We start from the raw sequence: 24,751 nt of genomic DNA, 5'->3' as shown, positions 1-24,751 counted from the left end.
ACTTTGACGGTACCAACTTGAGAATTGGTCTGACAAATGATGTGCTCTTCAGGAATTTTCAAATACTTACATACTCCCGATAGGTAATTTAAGCAGTAGGTTAGGCTCAACCACTAATTTAAATAGCCTATTTTCACCTCAATTTTGCGTACATTGAATTGCTAATTATAATTACAAATTAACACGAGTTTAAAAGGAAATTTTCCATTCTACATTATTCTATCATGTTGAAGGTGTTTGAAAAATTCTCTTTGAAAGCCTAAATAGATTCCATTTTTAAATAAGTTTGAAACTTCATGCTTCTATTCCTTTTTGTAATTCATAGAAGGAAAATTAAAGCATGGAACATGATGTTGATGTTCACTATAATATACCCCATTTCATAATATATCAATTTATTTCATCTTCTTTTTTCAATTATGCTTCGACCTTTGTTATAATTGGCATCCAAGGTATTAACTTTTTGAAAGGTGTCAGCTCAAGATATTGGGTTGGCCCAACCCAAAGATAATAGAAACCTGCATAAGAATCTTACATCCAATATATCGTAGAAATATTTTGTCCATTAGACAACTACTATTGTTTATAGCTATTAACATGAAAAGGAGTCACAAATTCTTGACTTTGTGGCAGTCATAATTTCAAAATAAAGGGAGACCTCTAGACAAGGTGGAATGATTCTCTGCTTTCTTATTAGCAACGAAAAGCAACAAAAATGTTCTACGAGATGGAAATAATTGTAATAACCACCAAACATAAAAATATGATAGACAAAACTTACCTTAGATGTAATCTCATATAAAGCTAGGTATGCATTAGTTTCCAACTCTGTGGTGTGTGCAACCAAGAAACTACAGATAGCCTATAAAGTCACCCACCCAACAATTACTAATGATTAAATTAAAATTGTAGAACCCCTATTTCAAAACATACATGCATTTTTACATAAATATATACATAGTTGACATAAAAATATTTTATTTATGGACCACATTGTCCACTTTGAAATGTTTCATTGTTATTCATATATTTTTAAATATACTTCAATAATGAAAAATTACTGGACACTACATAGTGCAATATTTTATTTATAATTCACAATGAGATTTTTTATCATTATTAATATTTTTTAAATGCCACATACTAACCTTATATCAATAATTGAATTAATTACACATTTCCCAATAAAGTTTTTATTTTCATTTGTTTTTCTGTCTTTGAACATTGGAATGTTTTATTACATTGTCAACATTAAAATATATTTTTCTCTCTATACATGTATATGAAATTGATATTGAAATAAATTAATTAACATGGATATTTAAATAGTTTAGTTTAGTCATGTATTGAAATGTTTTTGAAAAATAAAGAAGTTGGCATCTTCCTCTCAAAAGTAAAAAAATAAGATTATTTTTTTTATTTACCTTTTTTTATAGAAAGCTAATATAAAATTATGTTGATTCACATCGACATAAAATTATATTATTTATGGTTGAGATTGATATTAAGACATGTAGTTCATATGGGGTTGCAATATCAACCAAAAACAAGAATGAGAGTGTTATCATTGACATTGTACTATAATTAAAAATAACAACAAATATATATTCCATTTTATTTTCCATTATAAACGAAGTTGTTTTTTACTTATTGAGTATTTCAGTTTTATCTTACATGACCAATTGAGCTCTCCCCGTGTGCTTAAATTGGTAAATTCAATTTATATCATAAAATGGAAACTTAATTTTAGCGCATATATATATATATATATATATATATATATATATATATATATATATATATATATATATATATATATATATATATATATATATAAACATTTTTATTTTTAATTTTATATATATATATATATATAAACATTTTTATTTTTAATTATATGTTTATTAACTAAATTTAGTATGTTTTTATATGGTTTTTAATCATATATTATAAAAGGTTATAGGGTTGAACATAATTAAATTAATTCTTTTTTGGACGTTAATTATGCAATCCTTTCATCCCAGTATTCCATGCAAAAGAAGAAAATCTCATTTTATTTTTCGTTAAAATATATAGACGCATAAAAAATATAAATTCCTTTAAGTATAAATTCATTTAGTTTTGATATATATATATATATATATATATATATATATATATATATATATATATATATATATATATAAACTAATAAAATATACGTATCAAAATTATTATGCAATAAGATAATTAATAAATTATTACTAAATTAAAAATTCAATTCAATTCATAATGAAAAATATATCACATAAAAAAATCCGCCTCCACTATTTAATAAATTTGGAAATAAAAAGATTTTCAATCATAAACTATGGTTTATGGTTCTTTGTTCAAATTTCAAGGATATAAGTTTATCTTAACTATTTAATAAATTTGGAAATAAAAGTACATTGCCTCATAAACTATATAATTTTTTTGGGAAGATTTTAAGGATAGAAATTTATTTTAAAATGTAAAAATTTTGGCTTTGTAAGCTATAAAATAGTTGTGATACCTTTTTACTTGTGAGACTTTTAATGATATAGTGTTTATAAAATTTTGGTAGTTTTTAAAATAATATAGCCCAATTTTTATTTTTCTTCATTCTTTTTATGTTTGTTTGAACCAAGCGAGGGTACGAAATTTGAATCTAATGATTTACATGGCGAACTGAGCTACTAAGCTCTCCTTATGTGCTTCAATTGGTAAATTCAATTTATATCATAAAATCTAATTGCTAAATTTTCCTTATAAATATCCCATAAAAAATATCAAAATACATTGAAAAAATCAAAATGGAAAAGCTTCAAAGCTGAGATAAATGTGATAACCTAACTTGTAAAAATGAAAATAGCAAAGTTTCACAATTGAGATAAATGTGATAACCAGACCTACATGTGCATCAAACAACATTGTTTTCTTAACAAAACTTTGTTACTCCAAAATTCAATGTAAAGTAAATCGGTCTAATACTAAATATATAATTTTATTTTCTTAACACAACATCGTTACTCAAAATTTGATGTAGTACCAAGTCAAAAACAACAACCACGTCACCATAAACTTGGTGATTACAAAGTCTTGTTTTAACTATTTCAAACCACATACTCATACTCTAATTATTAGACTCCATTATAAAATAGAGAATTATCAGACTCCATTGTAAAATAGAGAACTACTCATGCAGAATTTTCAACTGTGACTATAACCTGTCTAGAAATTCAAATTAATGGAAGATCTCACAATTACCACCTGATCTACTTCATTACAGTATTTTATTTTCTTTAATTCAAAAGTAGAGAAATCTAAACCTAACTATCACGCTGTCATGTTGACGAGCTAGACTTTCCAGCCTCTCTATCACAAGGATTTCCAAATGAATTAGGATTTTTGATTCTTTTACCGAAACCCATCATGGATAGATCTTCATGGGTTATAATTATTGTAAAGATCAACAACTTGAGCGCTTAGACAAATCAAGATTTGGTTGACAGTTAAAACAGTGCGATCTAAGGGTGGAGGAACTATCAATCGTCTAACAATAGATATGATGGTGCAGAAGAGTGCAAAGTGGCAACTGGGGAAGTTATTCTTAAAAGAGAATGCCTTACAACGTAACAAGATGGTATGACACAAATAATAGCATATAAATTAATGACCAGCCTAGATCCATCTTAATGCTGAGAGGAATCAAATATATCAAGGTGCAAACTACTTTTTTGAGTTCAAAACTTGAGGAAAAGTTTGCACCTCGAGATATTTAATCCCTTTCAATGCTTGATAGATCTTGGGTTAAGATGGATCATGCACATTGGACATAGATTTTCCTTAAGTACATGAATGCAAGCACATGACTCTTTACACATGACATTTTTCAACTTCAGCCAATCGATCAATCCTCTCATGAAATTTTTGATGTGCAATATTTATATCAGTAAGAGTTTTAGGTTGATCTTGGACTCTTATATCTTCTACATCATTTACCATGTTTGAGTTGGTTATATAATGATTTCTTTTTCAATATTCTCTTTGGTATTCTTTTTTTATTTCCTCTTTTCTTCAACTTTTTATAGTTGCCATTTCTTGTTGATTTTATCTTTGTGAATTTTACTCTATTATTTGTTGTGTATTTATTTATTGATAAGCTCTTAGGTATTCTCTTTGAAGTGCTCTTCTCTCATCCTACTCTTTTTTGGTTGTCATTTCTAATTCCTTTGTATGTTCTTCATGCTCTTTAGTTGTCATTTCTTCTAGATTTTTTTGTTGATTTTCTCTTTGTTGTGCATTTTCTTCTATTCTTTGTTATGCCTTTCTTTCTCGATATGATCTTTGATATTCTATTTAACATTTTCTTCTTTCTTATTTTTCTTGTTCACTTGTATTTTTATTTCATTTGTCTGTTCATCATGTTTGTTACTTGTCACTTCTAGTGTTTTTCTCCATTCTTCATGCTCCTTAGATGTCATTTCCTCTGATTTTTTATTTGATTTACTATTTGTTGTGCATATTATTCTATTCTTTGTCTCTTACTTCTTTCTCTATATGCTCTTTGTCATTGTGTATGGTGTTCTCTTCTCTCTTCTTCTTCTTGTACACTTGTGTTATAGACATTTTTGTGCCTTGCAACTCCAAGCATGAAATGTCCATAAACCAAGGGCTCCTAAGTCCCTAAAAGTGTTGTTCTAACCCCTAAAGGAACAAGGTCAACAAATTACAGCTTCTCCCAGAAGTTCTCCACCAGAAACTGCTCAGAATAAGTCAAAACAGGATCATTTCAGCTGCTCCACTGGCTAGGTGCGTTGCATAGCACCTAAACACACTGGCTAGGTGCGTTGCAACGCACCTAAATGCACTATGAGGGTGCGTTGGGCGAGAAATGACAAATGGCAGTGTCATTCCGCGAGGTGGAGAGACAATGGAAGCTTCCAGAATCTTCTCCTATGACACTTGCCTCACTGAATTTGACCAAGGATGAGTAAGAGGCCTTCAGGCTCCAAGTGGAAGTAAGAACTGATAGAGAGAAGACACTAATCAAATCACAAGCGGACTCATCCTCCTTACATACATCTATATATGGATCCCTCATCCCAGAGATCCGGAGGTTGGAATTTTGCACATTGTAAGGAATTGCTGTTGGTTTTGAGACAAACATCAGAGTATTGGGTGATCTATGCTTTGTTGGAGGTGAAGAGGGGCTTCTTTGCTGGGAGGTTGATGCTGGGTCAGGAATCATCGGTTGTAACTCCTCCTGGATCTTTTCTTGTTTATCAATAAAAACTATTTGAGTTTTCCTCCATGCTTTTGTATCATTGATGCTTGTTACATTTGTATGGTTAACTTAAATCTGATCCTAAGTTGTTTATGAATATAGATCCATGTCTTTGTATAGTGTTCTTCTTCTGTGATCTTACAGGTACTTTGTGAAGCTGGGCAAGTAAGGGAGCAGGTAGCTGGAAGCTGTCAAAGAAGAGAGAGATTGGATCAAAGAATTAGTGTAAGACACAGGTTAGTTCTTCCTATTCCTCTCTATCTATAGTTCATAAAGGAAATACAAAACTAGTTTTTCTCTATTTGTTTCTAAGGCAGCTATCACACCTTAGTGGGATAGAGCAGTTCTAAATAGACACTTTTCTCGGTAACAAAATGGCGACTCCGCTGGGGAGAATGTCTAATTAGTTTGTTTGTGTATCTCTTTGTTGTTTGTTTCATAAACTTATAAGTAGCATTCAAACTGCATTTGCCATAACAAATGCAAAGTAGACATCTGCTGCTTCAATCCATTCACTGGATATGTTTATGATTTGAACAGTTGATTCACAAACTATCTGATTTCCCTTATGATAGCTCTTATACCCTCCTTAGATCTACCCCTGATTGTGCATTACTGATTGCTTTTACTCGGCCAAAAACCAAAGACTGAACTGCAAACTGTGACCCAAAACCCAGACAGATTCTCGTTTCTAGCCCAGCGCAGGTAGTGTTAAGAGATCCTGCATTTCAACGCACTTCCCGAAGGGAAACCTGCACTGCAATGCAGTTTCTCTGTGTTACAGGTGCGCTGATCAGACTAGCCCTGTGCAGCTAAGGTTCTTGTGCTTCATTCTTTCCAGTTCTGTCTCTGAATTTTACTGCCTGTGATCAGTGTATACCTGTTTAAAACCCCTTTTCCTTGCTGATATTTCACCTCCTTTGTACAAAAGAACTGTAGATGTTTTTGTGTGTTTGTTGAGTCGTTTACAGTTTTCCATTGCAAAAGTAGAATAGTCGTACTGTCGTCCTTTGATTTAGATCTGTCGCAAGTGTCGATTTCGATCATAGGAGAAAGTTTGATTGTTGTTGATGGTCGATTATACTTTTACTATTGCCTTTGGTCTGAATTTGTGATTTTCTAGTGTCAAAAACGAGTATTCATTTCAAAATCGTAAAGTTTCGTAATCGTCTTTATCTTTTGATTTCGAAAAGAAGCTTGTTTGTGTTTGTCGCTTGAAAGCAAATTCAGATTTGTACATCAACTTTCTTTTTAGCATCAATACTAAGAAAGTCGGAAACAAATACATGCATGTGCATTTGCATATAGACAGTCTGTTTAGCTTGATTTAGGAAAGTGCATTTACAGTGTGCTCTTTGCTCTTTGTGAAAAGATTGTGTCTTTCTTTTCCTCTAGTAGCTAGGATTTTCATTGCACAAAAGAGATAAAAGTTTGTTTATCATCTTTAGATTACATTTTAGGAATTACATCTACATCTCGTGGTGAACCCAAAAGGCAAACTTCATAAGCAAGATCAACTTAAAATAAATTCAATGAATCTAACAACACTTTGGAAGTTAACGCACAACATTTAGAGGTCTAGGCTAGAGACGTATTCCGGCGTCGTAAAGCCTGGTAACTGTTGTCCTCACTGATGGTTGGGTGATTCCTCCACTTTGAGATGATAAGTGCCAGTACGGACTTGTGCTCCCACGTACCGTCGAGTATATTTTGGGAGACCCCTATAGGCTTAAATCCTTTATCCATAGGAAGCCGTGTTTGCCGCCCTATCGATTGCAATGCACTGAACACAGCATTCGGGAAGATTGACTGCCATACCATAAAAAGTATTCTACAGTTTTGCGATTGGTTTGGTACTCCCTCTACCTAGACCTCCAGAGAAGTCCCTTTCGTTCCTTTTCAGACTCCTTAACGGAAAAGGTCCATCTGAGCACTTGTCACTTCAGGCTCATTAAAAATCGAAGGTGACTAGAGTCATCTTTTGTTTTTTCTCGACTCTTAAAAACTGAAAAAACAAGTTGTGTCAAAGCGTATAAAATTTATTTTAAACGGAATATTCATTACCCTTTCCTACGTTGATCTTGGGTTGAGAAAATGGAGTCTACCAACTAAGGAATTCCCCTTGGAGGAAATCCTAGTCCCTTCTCCTCTTGGGGAGATGTTGGTGCGCCCCATATGGCCACATTGTCACTTCCAGGACTGACAATTGGTTTGCCTGTATGGCTCTTCTCAACCTCTGTCGTTCAGAACACCACTATTCCTAAACAATCGAATCAGCAATTAGACGAGTCCAGAGTTACCCACCAACCTTCTGCTTCCTCTAATTCTTCCTCTCCTCCTTCCTCTTCGCTTGATGGGGCTGGTAAAGCCAAAATTCAAGTTCCTAAGGAGAAGAAGGAAAAGAAGAAGAAAGAGAAGAAGAAGAAGGAGCCAAAAGCGAATGGGGGCAAACGAGTGTCGTCTAACGAAAATCCACACACTGCACCGACCAGGCCTAAATCTCCATGTGTCATTTGCAAAGGAAACCACTTTCACAGAGATTGTCCTTGCATCCCTTGGATATTAAGGGACTGGTCTCCTCGTTCGCACAACTCGGTGTCGTCAACCTCTGATGATCATGTTGAAAACACACCGTCGACTAGTGAAAGTGAAGCCCCAGGACAAAAAGGAAAATATAGATTTCCTTGTAAACTGTGTGAAGGCGATCATGCCATTCACCGTTGTCCCTTCTTAGATGAACCTAAAAGAGTTTTGGATGATCGTCCGGTTTCACCGTTACGACTTCCTCCTAGATATAAAAAAATCTTGTCCAGTCTATCACTAGTTGAAAATTCGGCTGGCCCGCTCAGGTGGTCGACTGAAGCACCTATCATTGAAGATAAACCATCTGGATCCATACCAGATGAAAGTCAAAAGGTCGAGGCGGCAATTGGCCGAGTCTTGCCTTCAGAGGTTTTATCTTCAGATGATACAGTCACTGAAGAGAACAAGGATGACACCGTCCAAATTCTCTCCATAAGCACAGACTCCAATGAACATGGGGGCAATTTACCTGTTCCTTTACCGCAGGAAGGAAGTTCGTCAGAGTCGTACCCGACCGTCTATTCGGTCCCACCTCCAAGCAACCTATTTGTCTCCTTCGACTGGAATCAACTAGGCAGACCCCGTTTACCAGCAAGCATACCATTCCGAATTATCGTTCAAATATATAGAATGGTTATGGCTGGCACCATCATAGATGAGGGGGCTTTTGTGAGTATCCTTTCCTCAACTGCTTGGAAAGCACTTGGTTCACCATCGCTTTTGCCTGAGATGAGAAATCTGACAGGCTTTGATAAAGGAACCAGTCAACCTTTAGGGATCCTTCTCGATGTTCCCATAACATTGAGAAGGAAAACAGTTCGCATGAACGTAATGGTAGTTCAAGGACCCCTGGATTACAATCTACTCCTTGGACGAGACTATATTTATTGCATGGGAGCCATTGTCTCATCACTCTTTAGAGTGATGTGTTTTCCGCACGAAGGAAGAGTGGTCAAGCTCGTGGACCAGCTTTCATTTCCCAGATCACGCATAGCAAATAGTCATATACCATCCCTAAATGGTCTTTTCACGCAAGAAATGTCTCAATCTCCAGTTTGTCCACCCGATGAACACGAGTAATTCGGGGGGACATGACTGAAACCCAGGGGACATGCACCCTGGTCTACTTCGGCAGGAAAACTTCGGGTATAGAGTAGGTTTCCGCAAGAGAATATGACTAGTCTGTACCCCCGTATGTGATTGGAAGAGGGGGTTATTCTAGAACAAGATTCTCTTGTCAAAGTTATGTGAGTTGGCGAGCGCCGCCACTCACCTTTGTTTATCTCGGTAGACATCGCCGAAGAAGTGTTTTGTTTGCGCTGTGAATAGAACAATCTTTGGGTAACCTGTAAGAGGTATACCCTTCCTGATAAAACAAATGTTTTGTCAGCTCGAATAGAGGGTGACCTTGAAACTCTGTTTTATACCTGGGGGCATGCAAACCTTTTGGAGTGCAAGCAAAGAGTGATCATTTATCTGTTTTTTGGATTGGTCGTTTCCTAACTTGCATAAAGAAAGGATGTGGGGCAAAACTCTAAAAGTTGTCGTTTTTATATGAGACATTCTTATCATACGACTGGATTAATCGAGCAGTGTTACCGCAAGGTTCAAGCTCGTTAAAAAATAAACCTGCATCGAGCAGTGTTACCGCAAGGTTCAAGCTCGTTAAAAAATAAACCCGCACCGAGCAAATGTTTCCACCCGCGTTTAAGCTCGTTAAAAAATGAACTATTCCCCGGTAAATAACCACCGTGAATGTAGTACTTCAGCCATTAAAGCCTTGGTCGTGTTTGTACCATCACCTCCACGTTTTCATTGGCCGATCATTCACCACCATTTGATTGTTTACCCGTTTTGAGGAACAGCTGCGAAGAGTGATTTCACTAGCCATCCTTGTGACACTGCCGTGATTGGAAAATTCCAAACCTTACCTCGAATCAGCTGCTACCCTTTTTATCACTCGTTCCTCAAAAGACGAGTCTTCTTTAATCTCTTTTCAACTGACTCGTAAAATATGAAAAGATTGCCGAGCCATTGGCCTCTCCAGCTCGTTAAAGGGACAGGAAGTGCTATCCCTCCTCTAGATTTTAATCTTTTTGGACCTGAGGGATTATTTCACAAAAAGATCGAGCACTTGTTTTGTTCGGCTCGTTAAAACTATCGAAAATTCATCCCTTCTGTATTATTTTATACTTTTTCGGACCTAAGGGATAAGATGACGAAAAAGGAATTTTGGAGTTACCTTTACGTACCTTTTCAGACTCTCTAAAATTGAAAAGGACCGAGTTATCTTTGTCATTAAAGTCGTTAAAAAGATTAATAGTGACAAACTTGTCTTTAGACGAGAACGAGTTTCACTATCGCTAGGCTCGTTAAAACATAGCGATGGGTTTGCCCGAAGGGCAAATTATAGAACAAGCATATGTTATCCTCCTCAAGCTTGACAAAAATAAAAAGGTACTGGCAATGACTGGGGAAAAATTGCGAAGGAAACTCAAAAAATCTTTATTGGTAGCAAGTCTCTCTTGGACATGACACTTCCACTCTGTGTCCGAGTCGGGTTGGGTTGTTTCATTCACCGGTCACATCGCCATGGTCACACCATACCATCCACATTTGGGGTTAATTCTACCAATCCATCACATCAGTGTCACCGACATGTTCAAGAGAAGTCATCTAGAGAAGCCACCTGTGTCCCACCCACTACCATACATTATACTCCATTTTTTCATGACCGCCACCCTGAACCTTATATCATCAGATCGTTTTCACCTCCATCAAAATCATTTGCTCCGTTCTGTGTCATTGATGTGGGATTCATTAAGGCCCTCCTGTGACGGATCACTTCTTGTCGACATCAGCTCATTATCCAAGAAGTTGGTCTAGGAACACCCGATTCAGTACTTTGAAGCTTGCATGCCTCAATGGCAAGTTTCTCACTTCCGACGATAGGTTTACATCAATGACCTTCGACCGAAAGATTTTGCGTGGTGTTCGACGCCAAGTCCTTTATTCACACCACGTGAATTGTACTGCAGTACCTTGAGGATCATTATCATTATCGGTGATTCCTCTCGCGCTTGTTAACAATTTACATCATTGACTGGTAATCAAGTGATGTCTTTCCATGTTCGACTTCAGGACATTTCTCACATGGATCGACTTGTACTTTGAGTGAAGATCGGACAAGATTGAAGACCCCGGATCTAGTTTCATCCATCCGGACTGCGATATATATTCGGGGAAATAAAGACACTAAATGTACAACATTGCAGCAAAGATAATCATCCTACCAAAAGGATGATGGCTCTATCAGAATCATCAGTCTACAATCAGACGATTGTCTGTCCTATGTACATGAAAATGAATTTATAAAGCTGAGCATGGGAATGCCCGCCTCAGCTAGATCATGAAAAACAGTATGAAGATAATGTATTGTATTGTATCTTATTACAGGTCTCCTCCCAGCATTGAAAGCACTTCAGATCCTCATAATAAAGCATTTCACCCGATTAATGGCCTCATACTTTAGGGGGCAACTGTTATAGACATTTTTGTGCCTTGCAACTCCAAGCATGAAATGTCCATAAACCAAGGGCTCCTAAGTCCCTAAAAGTGTTTTTCTAACCCCTAAAGGAACAAGGTCAACAAATTACAGCTTCTCCCAGAAGTTCTCCACCAGAAACTGCTCAGAATAAGTCAAAACAGGATCATTTCAGCTGCTCCACTGGCTAGGTGCGTTGCATAGCACCTAAACACACTAGCTAGGTGCGTTGCAACGCACCTAAATGCACTATGAGGGTGCGTTGGGCGAGAAATGACAAATGACAGTGTCATTCCGCGAGGTGGAGAGACAATGGAAGCTTCCAGAATCTTCTCCTATGACACTTGCCTCACTGAATTCGACCAAGGAAGAGTAAGAGGCCTTCAGGCTCCAAGTGGAAGCAAGAACTGATAGAGAGAAGACACTAATCAAATCACAAGCTGACTCATCCTCCTTACATACATCTATATATGGATCCCTCATCCCAGAGATTCGGAGGCTGGAATTTTGCACATTGTAAGGAATTGTTGTTGGTTTTGAGACAAACATCAGAGTACTGGGTGATCTATGCTTTGTTGGAGGTGAAGAGGGGCTTCTTTGCTGGGAGGTTGATGCTGGGTCAGGAATCATCGGTTGTAACTCCTCCTGGATCTTTTCTTGTTTATCAATAAAAACTATTTGAGTTTTCCTCCATGCTTTTGTATCATTGATGCTTGTTACATTTGTATGGTTAACTTAAATCTGATCCTAAGTTGTTTATGAATATAGATCCATGTCTTTGTATAGTGTTCTTCTTCTGTGATCTTACAGGTACTTGGTGAAGCTGGGCAAGTAAGGGAGTAGGTAGTTGGAAGCTGTCAAAGAAGAGAGAGATTGGATCAAAGAATTAGCGCAAGACACGGGTTAGTTCTTCCTATTCCTCTCTATCTATAGTTCATAAAGGAAATACAAAAGTAGTTTTTCTCTATTTGTTTCTAAGGCAGTTGTCACACCTTAGTGGGATAGAGCAGTTCTAAATAGACACTTTTCCCTGTAACAACTTGTCCTTTCTAGTGCATTTATTTTGTCTTCATGCTCTTCATTTGTCCTATTCACTATATATATATATATATATATATATATATATAGAGATATATATATATATATATATATATATATATATATATATATATATAGATATATATATTCTCTTCATTGTATATTTTCTTCTATTCTTTGTTGTGTCTTTCTTTCTCTATATGCTCTTTGATGTTGTCTATGATGTTCTCTTCTCTCTTCTTCTTCTTGTACACTTGTCATTTCTAATGCCTTTATTTTTTCTTCATGCTCTTCATTTGTCATATCCTCTAGATATCTTTGTTGGCTTTCTCTTTGTTGTGCATTTTCTTCTATTCTTCGTTGTGCCTTTCTTTCTCTATATGCTCTTTTATTTTGTCTATGACATTATCCTCTCTCTTCTTCTTGCACACTTGTCATTTCTAGTGCCTTTATTTGGTCTTCATGCTCTTCATTTGTCATATCCTCTAGATTTTGTTGTTGATTTTTTCTTTGTTGTACATTTTCTTCCATTATTTGTTGCATCTTTCTTTCTCTATATGCTCTTTGATGTTGTCTATGATGTTCTCTTCTCACTTCTTCTTCTTGTACACTTGTCACTATTTTTTTGTGCATTTTCTTCTATTCTATATTGCATCTTTCTTTGTCGATATTCTCTTCGACGTTCTCTTCTCTCTTATTCCTCTTCTTGTGTAGTTGTCCTTTCTGGTGATTTTTTCTGTCGACTTGCTCTTCATCTTCTTCAGCTGTCACTAGTTGTGTCTTTCTTTGTTCATATATTCCTTGATATTCTCTTTGATATGCTTGATTATTTTCTCGTTGTTCTTCACTTTTCCTTTTTCTTCTATCTTCTTTTTGTTCATCATACATTTATTCCAAATTTTCCATTTGTCATTGTTGTTTTTTTCCTAACATGTTCACATGCATGTCTTCTTATATCATCAACATACACATTATTCATCTTGCTTTTATGAGAGGATATGGTAAAGTCAATTACTGTAACATAGAAATCAATGCATTTAATTAAGATGATACATATTTCTACAAGATTTAGAAATCATCATAATGTTGAAATCAATGCATTGTCACAAATAATTATTTTTTTAATATCCACTAAAATCAATGCTTAAATCCATGCATTTAATTTAGAAACAACGTAATATTGAAATCAATGCATTTAATTAAGATGATAAATATTTCTAAAATATTAAGAAATCATCATAATACTGAAATAAATGCATTTAATTTAGATGTTACATATTTTTGAAATATTTAGAAAACAACATAATGCTAAAATAAATGCATTTAATTTAGATGTTAAATATTTCCAAAATATTTAGAACACAACATAATGTTGAAATCAATGCATTTAATTTAATAAACGCATTTAATTAGATGTTAAATATTTTTGAAAGATTTAGAAAACAACATAATGCTAAAAACAATGCATTTAATTTAGATGTTAAATATTTCTAAAATATTTAGAACACGACATAATTTTGAAATCAATGCATTTAATTTAGATGTTAAATATTTCCAAAAGATTTAGAAGACAACATAATGTTCAAAGGAATGAATTTATTTTAGATGTTAAATATTTCTTAAAAATTAAAGCTAATTTAAAATCTAATCTACTAAGGATCAAAAACTAAATTTAAGAAGTTAATTTACGAAAAATTAAAATCTAATTTATAAACGAAGTTAATTTACAAAAGATTAAACACAAATTTATAAAAGATTTTTTTCCTAAAGCCAACATTATACTAAAAATAAAAACATTATACTCAAAACAAAAACATTAATTTGTTTAAGACTCTTGTTTTTTCAAACCATTATTTATTTAATAAAATTAATAAGTTTTCACTCTTTGATATGCTATATGAAATCCAGATATTAGCCTTGCTTGTGAATATTGCTAAAGATGTTGACGAGGACCAAATAGTATTCAAGTTAATGTATCTTTGTCCTCATGTCTTTGTCTCAGTGTCTCTGGTCTTAGTAGTGAATTGTAAGAATAGTGGATGTCAAACGCTTTTTATAGTTACTAAAGAGATACTCTTTCAAAATGGGAATCGTCATATAAAGAGACACTCGTTTGTTTGAAATTTTATTATTTAAATATTATAAAATCCTATTTTTATTTTAAATTCATAAATTTGTAAAGTGTAGATAATATTAATTTATATTAAAATAAAAATATTTCAAACTTATATCTCATCTTTTATATTTGAAGTTAATTAAAATTCGAAAACCAATAACTACACTTTCCTTGTACCAAAAAGTGAACAAAATAATAACTCATCTCTCCTGATTCACTTGTTACTTTTTAATAAGGTCATATTTTATCTCCTCAATGAAATTGTTATGATAGAAAAATAACTAATAAATTAAATAAATAAAAAATATGTTTATATTTATGATTATCCACTATTTTTAAATATATTACAGTCTTAACTTTACCATCATATAAAACAATAATTGTTTTGAAACTCATTAAAATAAAATATTATGAAAAGTTAAAATTTAAAACTAATAATATCTACGTTACTCGCTAGTCATAAAATATCACAATATTGTTAAAAAGATAAGACAAGGAAGAAGATTATAATGCACATATGTACCAACAGTATAATATTTCTTTATATCGATTTGAATTTCTCCCCATCTCTTCATTCGAAAATTCAAATTTACTGTGAAGTTATTTTATCAAAAATTTTGTGGAGATAAACTTTAATTTTTTTTTTGGTAATTTGGTAAATATTAGAACACTAGTTTATAGAGAGATCACTAGTTTACACAGAAAGATACATATGAAAAATTTTAATGGTCAAATAAGATCAATAGTTTATAAAGAAAAAAGATTAGGAAATTTTAAAGACCAAACAAATATAACACACATATGTACACAAAGTAAAATAATTATTTATATCCATCTGAATTTCTCCCCATCTATTCATTCCAAAATTCAATTTACCGTGGAAATAGTTTTACCAGAAATTCAATTTACTTTTGGTAATTCGGTAAATATCAAATATGTATGGACTCGATTAAATATAGTTTAACTATTATTTTTGTTGTAGTAATATTATTATTTTCACTACACTCGCCCATCTAACACTCATTAATCTAACACTTACACATATAACATATCACATCTAATGCTCACCCATCTAATGCTCATACATCTAACACTCACCCACCCATCCACCCTAAACTAGGTTAACACATCTAACACTCACCCACCCATCCACCATAAACTGGGTTCACACGTCTAAGACTCACCGACCCATCCACCCTAAACTGGGTTCACATATATAACACTCACCCACCCATCCACCCTAAACTGGGTTCACACATCTAACACTCACCCACCCATCCACCCTAAACTGGGTTTTAGAGCGCCTCTTGGTGCAATGAGATAGAAAGCTTGAGCTATCATGTAAATGAGTAGCTATAGCAAATTTTGATCTAGGAAGACATTGAAAAAACTTAAACATGTAAAGTTCAATGGTGTTCAACCAATAAACCAAGGTGAGAACCCATTCTTAAAGCCAATAGCCATTATTTCCATAACTAACTATTAGCCAAATATTACGTTAATTAAAATCAAAACTAAAATTATATATATATGTATGTATGTATGTATGTATGTATGTATGTATGTATGTATGTATATTATGTTTGTGTTATATGCTATCCTAATTGTTATCTATGCTCCATTTACCTTTTTTTATATAATTTTAACCTTCAGTCATCTGTGGTTGATATTGTTGTGGCATCAGTGTTGCTGCCTGGGATCTTAGTGGAGTTGCCTCATTTTACCTAATGATATGGTCAGTACTTTTAATTATGCACCATCATCATAGGTGAGTCTTGACCTGTTAATATTCCACACATGTTTTTTGTAACGTATCTCCTGAGCCTACCCAGAAATTTAGTCTCTATACCCCCTATTCTGGAAAACTTTCTTCTTTTATACTTAAGATTCAGCTCTTGGCAAGAGTACCTGGATTCCATAATTGTATAATGTTTTATTATTTATATAAGGTGGATCCATGATGTGGAATTTTTCCATCTATAATACATTATGTCAGTCATCCTTTGTCATACTTTACGAATGGAAGTGAGGAGTAAATTTCAACATACAATCAGCAACACTTTTTTCCAACCTCACACAAGCTTTATTGAACATTGATTTGAACTTAAGGTAACTTGCATGGTCACATGGCTAAGAATATTGATCACAATCCTACATGCATATTCCCTTTTATGTAATGTGTGAAAGAAAATAGACTAGCCTCATAGGATACCATTATTTTGACATTCATGGCTTAGAAAACACTGAAACTTTGATTATAACATTTAGGAACATTGTCCCCTAACTGGTTTGCATATATCCATATCTTATGCCATTAGTAATTTCACACATTAATCTATATACGACAATCCCAAAGAGTTAATTTCTTAACAACATTAATGAAATCATAGACATAAACACCCTACCATTATCATACTCAACAGAGGTTGTCATATACAATGGTCACATGTAATTTATAGCATAAGTAAAAATGTTTCCATGGCCCATGTAATACAACTACCTGCTAAGTCCCCACTTTGGAAAGCAATAAAAGTCACATGCATTTATCTAAAACTCAACTCCTAAAAACATCAGCACAGATAAGTCCACTTATGTATAGTTACCACATGTAACTCATTTAATTGTTCTCATGCTTACAAATAACACCACATATACAAATATGAGATAACACTTTCCATGCAAGTAATAACTAACTAGAATGGTGGAGAATGTCAGTAGATCTACTCATGTATAAGCATTCCATACAATTCAATTAAAGAATTGAAATTATAACAGAGAGGGGAAAAAACAACATACATGCATTCCACGCATCATGAAAGTAATTAAAACATCACTTAGAGAGTAGAGCACCACCACCCAACCATGAATCACCTTTGATTCCCTCCGAGTTGAGGTTCTTACAATGGATTAACTGTCTCTAATTGATCAATGCAATGGGTATTTAATACCCTCTTTCATGATTTAGCTTCCATTAGTGGCGTCCTGGTTTTATAGATTTTTCCATTTGCCTAGGTCTTTTCCAGAAAAGCTCGTGTTTATATCCCATGAGAATTTTCCTCATAAAAGCTTGCCTTTATCTTCCACAATGCTTTTATGTTTTTTCCTTGATGGATATTTATCTCCAATCCATCCAAGCTTATCTAGAATCACATCTAGAAGATTTATCATGAAATATTTATCTCTATCCAATTCCTCAATGGGATTTAGAAAGAATCTCTCCTCTTAGTGCTCCACTCTCCAAGTGATTTACTTATTAATTTATTTAAAAAACATATTTGTTTCCACATTACATATAACACCTAGCTTTTCTCATCTTAGATTTACATAGTCAAAACATACAAGGGAGGGGTGTTACCTTTTGGATTCGATGCTCCAGGCCTTTTACAGGCATTTCCCCCTCTTGGTGATCTTCTGACCTAAGTATTATGATCAAAATGCATTTTTCTAGCCTTTTCAACCCACACAAACCACAATTTCCAACAAATTTAAGCAATAGTTATGTTTAGATAATGATCAATTTATATTCATTATAGTGGTTTTCATAGAATTAGAACAAATGTCTAAAAGTTGAATTCAATATGTTTGATCTTGAATTAGAAATTGTAATGAGCACAAAGCCATTATTTCTTCTCTCATCGTATTTTCAACACAAGATGGTGGTTCTAGTTCATCGTGACAGAGATTCAGTACATTTTGTACCTCTTGTGTCATAAAACAAACATATTACTTCCAAAATACAACAAAACAAATCCAAAAAATTGATGGCTAGAATAGCCTCCAAAAATGCATGCAGAAACATACCAAGACATCTATAGGTAGAACCAAGTCAGACATCCTCCCTTTGGTAGTAGAACTATCAACCAAGAAGGATTTCACTAGAACAATTTAGGATTCATGGTGGGAAGCCTTTTCTGATGACTTTATATCATTTGGGAACCAATTAAAATTGATTATGATTCTCCTTCTCCATCCACAATTTTTCCTGCAAAACTATGTTACAAAATTTCACCTACTCTTGCTTTAGAGAAAAAAAGTTTAAATGAAACAAAATAGACCTAGGCTATCTCCTTCACCTTGTGTTACAATGTCGCATTCATTGTTGGGTGCCTTCATCATCTAGTGCCTTGGAAATCTACAGTCTGAAACGAGTTCTACAAGATTTGGTTAATTTAGGTGTACGAATGAAGGTTGTTGGTGAAATATAAAGGGTTTCCATGTATATGGCCAAAAAAATTGTAACTTTGTGCGCCTAGAATTAAGCGATCCCACAAACCTTATTAAAATTACAAGTTTGTTGACCAACAAATGAGGCGGTCCCATAAACCCTAAAAAATATCTTTGCACCTCACTGAATGCTTCATTTGACTTCAAGTAAATGATGAGAAAATGGATTTATGAGATACTTCCTTTTATTTGTAGCATCGCTCGTCTATATCGTTCTTACTTCTTCCCATGAAGCCTCATTGTCTGATTGGACGATCTGTGCCCTGGTCCAGTCTATGGCCTACGAGACAACTCTTGTCGATGTGTTCATTATAAGGACGGGCCCGCCATGATGCACGTTATATTTTGTGGCCGACAACTGACTCATCTGTGAGAATCATGAAGCCATTTCACTTAAATGAAACATTATGCTTGGCATATTGCATGCTTTACAACACAAAACAACCTAAAGCGTGGTAGTTAATATTTGCCATAAATGAAGATTTCAATAGTAAATATCTAATCTCAACCATAAGGTTTTCACATTACTTGATGATGAAAATTACATCTATGATAGGAGAGTGGATTCCATAATGATTAAGGAAAAGTAAAAACTATAAAAATTGTTCTACTATAGGCTCCAACTTGATTGAGGCACCAACCTCAAAGAGAAATAAGCTTCAGCTTGTAGGATCCAAGTTGATTGAGGCACCAACCTCAATGGAATTTCCCACCTCCTTGTTCAACTTCTTGTGGTCCTATTTTCATAATATTTCAAACTACATCCACCTACTTTTCAATCTATATAAATATTCAAAATGAGTAAACTATTGTTGTCATACTCTTGTCAAAAACCTGTCATTCCTTATCCATACTTTGTTCCAACTTGTTCATCAATATGGTTACATGAAATCCTTCTCGAAACTTGTTCTTTCCCTATACCCAAAACAATTGTAACGTACTCATAATCCTTCAAAAAATGTAACAATGGTTCTAATAATTAAAAATACATCATCTAGACTTTTCATGCCTTTAAGGTTATTCACCACTTAACTCTAATCATCACGCTTATTCTATATTCCATTTTTCCTATAAGATGAGCCCAAAAACCTCCAAAATACATAAAATTATATAAAATTATAAAAGAATTAACCATTCTACAAAATGAAAAAATCAAGGTGCATTCTACCAAAAAACACTTTATAGGATGTACAAAATGACTAACGATTTGAAAAAAGGGTTAAATTTGGGGCGCTAATAATCCCTCTATCAAAAAAGTTGACCAAGTCTAAATGGACTGAAATCCCTGACCTACACTACATAAAACATATCATATAACCAACTATATATTCAAAGTCACATAGCTTAAAAACAAATGGTGACATCCCTTCACGGGAATCAAACACCAAACATCACATGAAGAATGAACACTTGAAGTGTTGAACCATAGACCCAAAGCTTTGAGGAGTTGATTAGATTTCATTAAAATCATTGATGATCATCCAATATACCCTATATAATAAAGGGCTTATCGCACTTACAATTTCACTATAAACATGTGACTTTGAACTTAACACACAACCCTTTTTCATTGACCATGTGACCATATCCTTGGGGTCCATGGTCATTTGCATTATGACATCATCATTCCATGTAAAATCCATGAGGTGTGCCACATGTCAACCATTTTTGGACACTTAACCAATCAGAAATTTCCATATGTACCTACCACTTGGTAGACCCTAAAGGTACTACTCCACTTGCTAACATCATCACTTTTGACCACTCAAACTGTGTCATGTGTCATCACAAGATTGACTCTTATGTCATCACCTCTTGGTAATTGGATTGTGCTAAGTGTGATCACAGGACTATCTCTTACATCATCACGTCTAACCAATCATACTACCACATGCCATCTTTATTGGCCCAGTAGGAGTGGTTAAATGTCATGAATATTTGAACTTTGTGATCAAAGTTAGATTCACAAAAGTTTAACATTGTTTATCCCCATTAAACAATGTGCAATTTTGTGTGTCTGAAGTCGCTCATTAACTCATGAATCATTGATCTGCCCTCAACATGTGTGAGATCCAACCTCAACATGTGTGAGATCCACCCTCAACATGTGCAACCTTTAACAAATTTGGTGACTTTTGATTTTGGCTCCATAGCTTAGGTCCTAAACTAATGTCCATTTTCAAATGGCTATAACTTTCTCATCTAAGAGGATTTTCTCAAAGTATGATATACCGTTGGAAATGTATTCACCAAGACTATCCAATAATGTTATCCATATATTCATCAACACATCATAACCTTATGAAAAAAATCAATAAAATTCAAACCTAATTAACTCCACTTGATGAGGGTATGCAAGATATTTGATTATCATATTGCTTCCTTTAATTCATGAATGATATTGTTGCTACCTTGGACATCCCCTCTGACATCAATGACACTTGTTTCCTCAATGACAACATTGTGTGCAACAATTTCAATAGTTACAGATCTAGATTCACGTGTGATGGTGACAACACAGTTGACTAACATCTTCAAGATAGGTTACTCTATAGGATGGATAGGCTATGTGTTCCTACAAGTGGGTCATTGCAACTAATTAGAGAGCCTTATGCCTCCAAGGTTGCTGGTCACTTTGGTTTTGGTGTAAGGAAGATAGTGGTGAACTTGTAATGGTATTATTTAGCAAGTCTAATGTGAATTTCTCCCAAACAAGGGACCAAATATTATGGAAATAATGAGTAGGGAATGCAATGGAAAATAGAAACCTAAGAAAAACCCTCCAAATTATCTTCAACAAGAAAGGAGAAATGATTTAAAATAGATACTAGGGACAAACTAGGGTAAATAACTTTAGGGTTGTTAGATATGAATAAACAATAAAAGTAGAAGGTAACATCAACCATTTTTTATTAATGCCTTTTCCTGAAAGGGTGTATAGAATCTTTATGGCACAAAATTCCAAGGAAATACAATGAATGAGTAAGTGGGGATGCTCAAGGGGATCCACTTCTAAAAATCTAATTAAGGAGAGCTTGAATTAGATGTCTGTGATGGTGAAAAGAAAAATTTGGGGGAAGATATTTTTACATGAGGCCTCTCCCACTTATTTTTACAATAATTCAGCAAAAGACACTATTGAGAAATTTGCTTCAAATTTCCCATGAGAAATAGGTTACAAGCCAACCTCATAGCTTAGAAACAAAGAAAAGCGACATAAAATCCCATAGGTGTGGGAGTACATGCTCCCAATTCATGATGTCATCCTCCAAACGCGCTGAGTAAGCCCCAAAAAGGTGTGATAAGCCCTAATGAGTACTCAATACTCTGAGATGCATCTCAAGGATCTTATGTAAGCCAATCAAGTCACTCCATGTGAACATGTCATTTACATGGTGCTCTGAGTCACCCTCAAAGGAAGAAGGAGTGTGACTTGGCACTCAATAAGTTAAGAGTTGGGGCATCAAGGTGATGTAAAATCCCTCCCTTGTCATCTCAAGGATTACCGTCGTCATCTAGGATTTGGAACAAGTAATTTCCATCAAACTGTGTCAAGGCTAGCTAAGGGACATCCCAAGTCCACTTGACACATCATCAATATCCCCTAGACCAATATTTATGGGCTTAGTGTTTTTTACATTTAGAGATACCTCAAGTTTAACCAACATTCAAAGTCATCAAATATCACAAAACTCTGCTCTAGGTAGGCAACAATGCGTCGTCAAAGTCAATCTCTACGATCCATATACTAATATAATGAGAACCAGAACCACCTAACTAATCCTCTTCAAGATAAAGTTGCAATCAACAATCCTTATGTATCAAAAACCATGGATGCATCATAGTGGGTCCTACTTAATGTTAGGGGTGCAACCAATGCCTCACACAAACTCCATAATGAAAGGAAATTTTAGACACCAACTTTTTGTTTGGGTTGGTAAAGATCTTATTATTATCATAATTATATTTATATGATAGAATGTTATTATTATGTTTTTTATCAAGGTATATTAATCTAGGATGGGAGAATGGAATTATAATTTCAATATTTTTAAATGTCATATTAGAGGTAGGATTCTCATTAACTAACTTTGAGATAACATACCATGTGAAAAGTAAAGTCATTGCATACAGGACAAGAAATTGTAATAGGAGAAACATTTTGGATTAACAAAATTACAATTGTTAATAGAATGGAGTCAACACATAGTAAGGTATTTAACAAGTAGGTATACTTATAGTCATGATAATAATATCCTCAACATGTTATCAATGAAATAATGTTTTCGTTAGACCTATATAGCATAGGATCCTATATTTGGGAAGACATAGAGATGTTTTATAGTGACTTTATGTAGAATGTGAATGACAATAAATTCAAAAATGGATTTTATTACATGATTGTTATATGCCCTACCCCATATTTTGGTCTTACATAGTTAGAACTTCAATTTTACTCATCTTAATAATTCATTTATTAATATATATTTGGACTTAATTAGATTAATATAGGCATGTAAGATATGCACATTTGGACTAATTTATATAATTGATAATATTATTTTTACTAATATATGTGTATGATAATGATAATCGTTTGATTTGATTACCATGAAAATTTAATTGTGAAATTTCAATACATGGATAATAGTTGGCAAGGGTATAAAAGTGTACATTTTGACCATGAGCTTAGATACGAGCTTTTCCTTAAACATCCACTAAATCTTATCAAAGTCATGCAATTTTCTCGTAATATTCAAACCAAGAATAAAGCTATAGACAATTCTGCCATGGGAGCATGCATAAGAAGTGACAAGTCGCTATTTTACAAAGCTTGATCTCAAATTAGGATACCACCATATCAAATTGAGAAAGAAAATATTCCTAAAACAAGTTTTAGAACACATAAAAGACACTATGGGTTATTGGAAGCAACATTACTTGAAGAAAAAAAGGTAATAGTATCTCTTTTAGAGACACTTTAAAATCAATATAAACCATGATAGTGCCTAAAGTGTTTTTTTGGAGCAAAAGTTGTCATCAAATGAGAAACAAAGTTAGGTAGAAAAATTCAAGGGTTTGGTTTTGGAAAGATCTTTCTATAATAGAAGACTCATATTTTATTGTGCCTTCTATTTTAATATGGCAAGAAGAAGCTCATCATGAATGAGAAAATAACAACAATGTTAATCCAAAAATGCAATGTATAAAGAAAAGAATGAACTCTATGGAACAAATATTAAGGGAGTCTCATTGATAAACTCATCAAACTAAACTTCAATGTGGATTCCAAGCATAATCATAACACTTTAGTCAATGTTTCTTTGGAGTGTTTAAATAAGACCAAGGAAACATTCTATGCCTATACTCATGTCACTTGGGTCACAACATGAGTAATAGAGAAATGGTGAAAGGCACACACCATGCAACTCCATTGGTGCATGTGAAACTAGTAGAAGATGTTTCCACCATTATGCTTAGAGGGCATTGCCAATGGTTCCTCTAATACTATGTTTCAATTGGAAAACATACTCATCACGAGATAGCAGGGAAAAGCTAAAGCAGTTGTAATTAAGAACAATTATGTTCATACTCAACTTCTCTGAGTTTCTTAACTCCTTTGAATAATATATTTATCATATGCCTTAACTTCATTGAATATAATTACTTAATAGGCCTTTTGATCTTTTTCTTCATCTCCCATACACTAATCTAGTATTTTGGATTTTTAATAGTACTATCATCATCATACCAAGTTTTTTTTAACTAAACAATCTCTCTCATTACTCTTCATCACCCATATTATTTTTACCAAATATCTTAGCATCTTCTCTCAACATGTTGTGGCTTTGTTTCTCTCGACCCTTCATCTAACTTCCTTTACTAATATTCAGTTATTCATTTGTGAGCTTCTCCATGCTCACTGTGATCTACAAATAAGCCTCTTCATTAACAATTC

Source organism: Pinus tabuliformis, chromosome 1_2 (assembly GCF_031772625.1).
Source record: "Pinus tabuliformis cultivar Carrire ecotype Pingquan chromosome 1_2, CPIR1, whole genome shotgun sequence".
Taxonomy (NCBI): domain Eukaryota; kingdom Viridiplantae; phylum Streptophyta; class Pinopsida; order Pinales; family Pinaceae; genus Pinus; species Pinus tabuliformis.
Note: the sequence above shows the minus strand (reverse complement) of the source record.